Source organism: Pinus tabuliformis, chromosome 6 (assembly GCF_031772625.1).
Source record: "Pinus tabuliformis cultivar Carrire ecotype Pingquan chromosome 6, CPIR1, whole genome shotgun sequence".
NCBI classification, from domain to species: domain Eukaryota; kingdom Viridiplantae; phylum Streptophyta; class Pinopsida; order Pinales; family Pinaceae; genus Pinus; species Pinus tabuliformis.
In genome coordinates this window covers 1,916,044,009-1,916,052,199 of record NC_142292.1, presented here as the reverse complement: position 1 = coordinate 1,916,052,199, position 8,191 = coordinate 1,916,044,009, and positions in this window count along the sequence as shown.

The following is an 8,191-nucleotide window of genomic DNA, read 5'->3' as shown; positions in this document are numbered from 1 at the left end:
GGACATACCCGCAGGTTCTCCGTTCATAAGGTGCGGTCCCCCAGTTCACTCTCTCCAATGCAGAGAAGCGTGCTCTCGTGGGGTTTCTTATGTTTGGCCCTTGGTATTTAGCCCGTGGTATAGGATCTAAATTATTGAACCCCGGTTTGGATCCCTTGTATTTGTTTTTGATGGTTTTTTCCCATGGTGTGGATAAGGGTTTGAATATAAAAAGGGGAAGGAGATCACTTGGCTAAACACTTGTGAAATTTGAATATCTTAAGATCTGAAACTTTGGGTGTTTGGTTTTACAAAGGTAGATCTAAATCAAGGAAAAAACTTAAGGCGAATCTATTGATAAGTTGTGATCTCTCAGGCGCATGATCAGATCTGTGGGTCTGGCTATCTATGACACAGTGGAGGACTGTTAATTTGGCCCTAATCAAAGGTTCATAGGTGATCCACGACGTAAGTGCGGGGGTACACAGCGTAGGAGAAGACGCAGTGTGGGGGTACACAGCGCAGCAGAAGGCGCAGTGCGAGGTACGCAGCTCAGAAGAAAGCACATTACGGGGGTACGCAGAGGCACAAAAGGACCAGCGCGGATGTACGCTGTCAGACGGACAGTGAAGGTGCAGATCTGAGCTGAGGTACATAGTTCAGCAGAAGGAGTAAGTGCGGTGGTACGCAGAGCAGCAGAAGGATCCAATGCGGATCTGTGTAGTTCAGGCACAGAAAGATTGCGGATATACGCAGGTTTATATTGGTGAAGTTTCGGACCTGTCTTGAAACATTTGTTGGCTGTCTTTTATCTATTGCTGCAGAGTTCTGGGTTTAGATTTCTGGTATTACTTTTCTGTTTATAGCATTCTGAGAAGTTGGGTGATTCATTGGTTGATTGTATAAGGAGATTGGGTGATTTGCATGTACTTGATGATTATTTGATCTTCTTGGATCCAGTCTGAAAATTAATGAAACGTGGTCCTTAAAGAAGTAGAAGAGCAAAGGGGGTTGTAGCTCCCTTCCAGGAGAGATTGGAAAACGAGAGAGAGTTGTAGCTCTCTGCAGGTTGCAGCCTGCGTACTAGTAAAGGACTGCACCAGTACAAAATCATTGTAAAAGAAGTTTCTAATTGATAGAAGATAGAGACATATTGCAGTAGGTGGTTTTCACCCACATTAGGTTTCCACCTTATATCTGGTGTTCTTTGGTGTGCTTATCTATTTTTCTTGTTCTTGTTCATTATTATATGTCACTGACATACAAATTAATGATCAATATCTGAAGAATAAATTAAAGTATAAATCTGGAAGGCATATTGAAAAGAATTTGATAATACTGATTCACCCCCCCCTCTCAGTATTATTTCCAACAATTGGTACCAGAGCAGGTTCTTTAGAAGAAGCTTGATCACTTGAAGAAAGATCTTGCATCATGAGCAACTACGAGAGGGAAGCATCAATCAGGCCACCGATTTTTGATGGGACAAACTTCATTTATTGGAAGGTAAGAGTTACTGCCTATCTTCAATCTCTTGGTACAGAAGTCTGGGATATCATAGATACAGGGTATACTTTTCCATCAGCAACTCCTACAGATCCGGCTGAGAAAAATAAATATGAAACAAATGCAAAGGCAATCAATACTCTATTAGGATGCCTATCTCAATCAGAATTTGTCAAGGTAATGCAGTTTAAATCTGCAAAAGAGATATGGGACAAGATTGTTCTGAGCTATGAAGGAGATGATCAGGTAAAACGAGCAAAACTTCAAACCCTCAGGATTCAGTATGAAAATCTCAGGATGTATAATGATGAAAGTGTGGCTAACTATTTTCTTCATGTAGATGAGATTGTTAATTGTATGAAAAATTTGGGTGAAGAAATAAAAGAGGCTGTTGTGGTTGAAAAAGTTCTAAGATCTTTGTCCCCTAGGTTTGAATCTAAAGTTTTTGCTATAGAAGAAAAAGAGAATCTACAAAGCCTTAAAATGTCACAGCTGCACGGAATTCTAACTGCTTATGAAATGAGGAAAGGAGGTCCATCAGACAGGAGAGAAGCTGCCTTCAAGGCTTCAGGCAAAGACGAGTACTACGAGTCAGGACACGTGTCAGAAGAAGAAGAAGAATCAAATTTTGTTAAAAATCTTCAACGGGGTACTGGACGGTTCCGAGGTAAGTTACCTTTCAAATGCTTTGCTTGTGGAAGAGTCAGTCACTATGCTGCCAAATGTCCTCACAAGGATAAGATTGACAAAGGGAAGGAAACTGTTAGATGGAACAAGAAACAGAATGCAACTAAGAAAAGTTACTACACTCATGAAGACAGTGATGGCCTATCAAATAGTGATGAAGATGAACGAGGTAATGATTATAAACTTTTAATGGCTTTTGAAGATGATGATTACATGGATTCTATAGATGTGGATGACTTTTATGAAGAGATTTCTAGACTCAAGACATGTTTAGAAGAAAAGAATGTGATCATTGATACTCTACAATTTCAACTTGATGAAAAAGAAAAATCTCTTGAGAAGTTAGAATGTGAAATTGTTGGCCTTAGAAAAGAAATTGAGAAAACAAAGGTTCTTAATCTTAAGTTTGTTAAAGGATTTGAAACTCTGGATGAGATTATCAATGTACATCGTTCTCCACTAATCAAGACAGGTCTGGGTTATAATGGAGAAACATCTCAAGCATCCACATCAAAGAGTTATCTTGATGCAGCAAGGAGGAATGAGCAAAAGCCCAATGGAGATCATCAAGTAATGCAGGGACGAATTACATCAAGAACAAACAGAGACTACCAGGGAAATCAGGGGCAATCCATCTTAAGGGTGAACAAAAGCTACAACCAGCCACAGGTAAAAACTTCTCAATTTACTTCAAGAATGGATGACAATAGAAATTACAATCATTTGGCTGGTAGATTTGATAATCGCAGAAGTTTCTTCAATGGCCAATGTTTCTCTTGCCATAACTTTGGTCACAAAGTAGCTCAATGTGTTGCCTATAAGACAATCATAACTAGAGAAGCTCAAAAACAAATAAGTATGACCGGGATTACGAAAAGGACCTATAACAACTTTTCAGCCCTTGAAAATGAAATTGAATGTTCTATTTGTAATAAATTCGGTCATGAAGATTCTGAATGCAGGAGCAGGTTTCAGTAGACAAAAGAACAAGCCTCAAGCACCTGAACATGGAGAATAAAGGAACCACAACCAGAAAGATGTGGGATAGCTTTTTATGCAAAAGGACAGGAAAATCTATGGTACATCGACAACGGATGTTCGAAGCATATGACAGGTGATAAAGAAAAACTTGAATCATATACTGCTTTAGAAAAGGGTAAGAAAGTTTATTTTGGAAATGATACCCCTGCAGCCATAAAAGGAAAAGGCACTGCTTAGTTGAAAGAAAAGGTCAAAGCTAGAAATGTTTTGTATGTTGATGGCTTGAAGCATAATCTACTGAGTGTTAGTCAGATGTGCGATCAAGGAACCGAGGTAATATTTCGATCAAATGGATGTAGCGTTTGTGATCTTGATACAGGAAAAATAGTGATCAAAGGCAGAAGAACTCCAAATAATCTATACATATTTGAAGAAGGAAAACAACAATGTTATTTGAGCAAGGATGATGAACATTGGTTATGGCACCGGAGGTTGGGGCATATAATCTTTTCATAAATAAGGAAAGCATGCAAATACCAGGCAGTTCGTGGTCTTCCAGATATCAAAATTCTAGACAACACCATATGTAAATCATGTCAGTTTGGTAAGCAAACCAGAACTAACTTCCCTGAGAAGGAAGGATCAGCCAGCAGGCCTCTTGAACTAATCCATACAGATGTATGTGGTCCATTCAGGACAAGGTCACCTCGAGGAGAAGAATAATTTATATTATTCATTGACGACTTCTCCAGGATGGTTTGGTTGGGACTTATGAAACACAAGGACGAAGCATTCGAAAAATTCAAATCTTTCAAAGCCTTGGTTGAAAATGAATCAGATCACAAAATTAAGTACCTCAGGTCCGACAAAGGTGGGGAGTTTACCTCAAATGAATTTTTCGATTTCTGTGAAGAGCATGGAATAAGAAGGGAATTCTCTACAGCTAGGACTCCTCAACAAAATGGAGTGGTGGAAAGGATGAAAATAATGGTCCAACAAATGGCTCGTGCTATGATTGATGAGTCTGGGACTCCTGCAACCTTCTGGGGTGAAGCTGCATTTGTTGCGGTTGTTATTCTCAACAAAACAAATGTCCGAGTGAACAACACTCAAACTCCTCATGAGCTTTGGTATGGTGAGACTCCTTCGGTAAAGCATTTCAAAATTTTTGGGAGCAAATGCTATATTAAGAACACTGATGAACAGATTGGCAAACTTGAACCTAGAGCAGATGAAGGCATTCTCCTTGGTTATTCTCCCCACATCAAAGCATATAAGTGTTACAATAAAAGACTTGGAAGAATTATTGACAGCATTGATGTAGTGGTTGATGAAAAAGGATACAACCCTAGGCAAGTAAATCATGAAAATATCGAAGAGCATGAAGAATACTCTCCAAACCAGACAAATGATGAAGAATAACCTCAAGAGGCACCTGAGGAGAAAATAAGGATAGAAGAGAAGACTCCATCTAGATATGTTCAAAAGAAACATCTAGAATCTCAGATTTTGGGGCAGAAAGAAGCAGGTGTACAAACAAGAAGAACAATTGCAGAAGCCTCAAGCTATTTGGCATTGCTCTCCTCCACTGAACCACAAAATGTAAGAGAGGCATGCAAAGATGAATGCTGGGTCAAGGCGATGGATGAAGAACTTGAGCAGATCGAAAAGAACAACACTTGGGAGTTGGTTCCTAGACCAAAAGATAAGAATGTCATAGGGACAAAATGGATCTTCAAAAATAAGTTGAATGAAAATGGAGAAGTAATTAGAAACAAGGCCAAACTTGTGTGTAAAGGGTATGCTCAACAAGAAGGAATAGACTTCGAAGAAACTTTTTCTCCCATTGCTAGACTTGAGGCCATCCGAATGTTCCTTGCTCTCTCAAGCTTTCAGAAGTTCAAAGTTTTTCAAATGGACGTGAAATCAACCTTTCTGAATGGGGACTTAGAAGAAGAAGTGTACATTGAGCAACCAGATGGTTTCATCCTTGGGAATGATCCAAATCTTGTATGCAGACTAAAGAAGGCTCTTTATGGTCTTAAATAGGCTCCAAGGGCTTGGTACTACCGTTTGGACAAATATCTTCATCAACAAGGTTTTTCAAAGGGATCGACAGATAACAATCTTTACATAAAAATTGAAAATGACAAATTACTAATACTTGTTGTGTATGTAGATGATATTATCTTTGGTAGCAATGAAGAAGCTATGAGTCGAAGCTTTGCCTTGGTGATGCAGAAAGAATTCGAAATGTCTTTGCTTGTAGAACTGACATATTTTCTTGGATTGCAAATCCAACAAAATGAAGGCGGGATCTTCTTGTCTCAAACCAAGTATCTCAAGTAGATTTTGAAGAAATATGGCATGGAAGATGCAAAACCAGTATGTACCCCCATGGTCACAGGTTGTAGCCTCAGTGCAAATGATGAATCAACAACAGTGCATCAACCAACCTACAGATCTATGATTGGAAGTCTACTTTATTTAATAGGTACCTGACCAGACATCATGCATGCAGTGGGAATAGTTGGAAGATTTCAGGCAAATCCAAAGGAAACTCATCTTCAGGCAGTGAAGATAATTTTCAAGTACCTTCAAGGAACTCAAAACTATGGCTTATGGTATCCTAGAGATACAGATCTCACACTTCATGCTTATACAGATGCTGATTGGGCCGGAAGCGTGGATGACAGGAAGAGCACAAGTGGTGGTGCATTCTTTATGGGTTCCATATTAGTATCTTGGTTCAGCAAGAAACAGAGTTTGATTGCTTTATCTACGGCCGAAGCAGAATATGTGGCTGCTGCATCTTGTTGCACTCAACTCCTTTGGATGATGCAGAACTTGCAGGATTTTCAGATCACTTGTACTCCACCTATCTCCATCTTATGTGATAATACAAGTGCAATCAACATTTCAAAGAACCCAGTCATGCATTCAAAGACTAAGCACATACCGATCAAGTATCACTTTCTCAGGGAACAAGTGCTTGAACAAAAGATCAAGTTGGAGTATGTTCCTTCTAAGGAACAAGTTGCTGATATACTCACCAACCATTGCCCAGGGAGAACTTTGAATACCTCAGGCAAAAGCTGGGGGTTGTTGATGCATCATCCTGTTGTTGAATCTCATCTGTTTCAGAGATTTTTGGTTGTACGCAAGTTTCATATGGGGTATACATGTACATTGGTCGAAGATCGAATGGCACAGGTTCAGGGGGAGCATATATTCTTATAATAATGCATTGTTGGCATTATGGTAGAAGATCTTGGAAGAAGTACAGAAGTAGAACATGGATGCTGATCTGAATATTTCTGCAATATGTCTCTATCTCTTTCACGGTCATGTATGGTGGATTATGGTTCTTCTTGAAGAAATTTTTCGTTTACAGATCTGATCTTTAATCAGGGGGAGCATGATCAGCAAAGCAAAGGCCTAAGCATGTTCTCAGGGGAGCATAACCCTTTGCCCTTGATGTCAAAGGGGGAGAATGACGTTGAGGATCTTGAGGTTGCCATCATGTCCAAAGGGGGAGATTGTTGGCATTATGATTCTGGTCTGGCTCAATGGTTCAGGTGTTGTACTTGATGGCAACTCACTCAAGTGGCAAAACTCTGTTCAGGCTCTCAAAATGATGGAAAATAAGAGGTTTGCTGGTGCATCGTTCAAAAGGTGCGGACCCGCAGGTTCGCTGTTCAGGAAGTGCGGACATACCTGCAGGTTCTTCGTTCATAAGGTGCGGTCCCCCAGTTCACTCTCTCCAATGCAGAGAAGCACGCTCTCGTGGGGTTTCTTATGTTTGGCCCTTGGTATTTAGCTCGTCGATTCATGATCCTATGGTTTTGGCCCGTGGTATAGGATCTAAATTATTGAACCCCGGTTTGGATCCCTTGTATTGGTTTTTGATGGTTTTGTCCCATGGTGTGGATAAGGGTTTGAATATAAAAAGGGGAAGGAGATCACTTGGCTAAACACTTGTGAAATTTGAATATCTTAAGATCTGAAATTTTGGGTGTTTGGTTTTACAAAGCTAGATCTAAATCAAGGAGAAAACTTAAGGCGAATCTATTGATAAGTTGTGATCTCTCAGGTGCATGATCAGAACTGTGGATCTGACTGTCTGTGACACAGTGGAGGACTGTTAATTTGGCCCTAATCAGAGGTTCGCAGGTGATCCACGGCGTAAGTGCGGGGGTACGCAGCGCAGGAGAAGACACAGTGCGGGGGTACGCAGCGCAGCAGAAGGCGCAGTGCGAGGTACGCAGCTCAGAAGAAAGCACATTGCGGAGGTACGCAGAGGCACAAAAGGACCAGTGCGGAGGTACGCTGTCAGATGGACAGTGAAGGTGCGGATCTGAGCTGAGGTACGCAGTTCAGCAGAAGGAGTAAGTGCGGTGGTACGCAGAGCAGCAGAAGGATCCAGTGCAGATCTGCGCAGTTCAGGCACAGAAAGACTGCGGATATACGCAGGTTTATATTGGTGAAGTTGCAGACCTGTCTTGAAACATTTGTTGGCTGTCTTTTATCTATTGCTACAGAGTTTTGGGTTTAGATTTCTGGTATTACTTTTCTGTTTACAGCATTCTGAGAAGTTGGGTGATTCATTGGTTGATTGTATAAGGAGATTGGGTGATTTTCATGTACTTGATGATTATTTGATCTTCTTGGATCCAGTCTGAAAATTAATGAAACGTGGTCCTTAAAGAAGTAGAAGAGCAAAGGGGGTTGTAGCTCCCTTCCAGGAGAGACTGGAAAACGAGAGAGAGTTGTAGCTCTCTGCAGGTTGCAGCCTGCGTACTAGTAAAGGACTGCACCAGTACAAAATCCTTGTAAAAGAAGTTTCTAATTGATAGAAGATAGAGACATATTGCAGCAGGTGGTTTTCACCCACATTGGGTTTCCACCTTATATCTAGTGTTCTTTGGTGTTCTTATCTATTTTTCTTGTTCTTGTTCATTATTATATGGAACTGACATACAAATTAATGATCAATATCTGAAGAATAAATTAAAGTATAAATCTGGAAGGCATATTG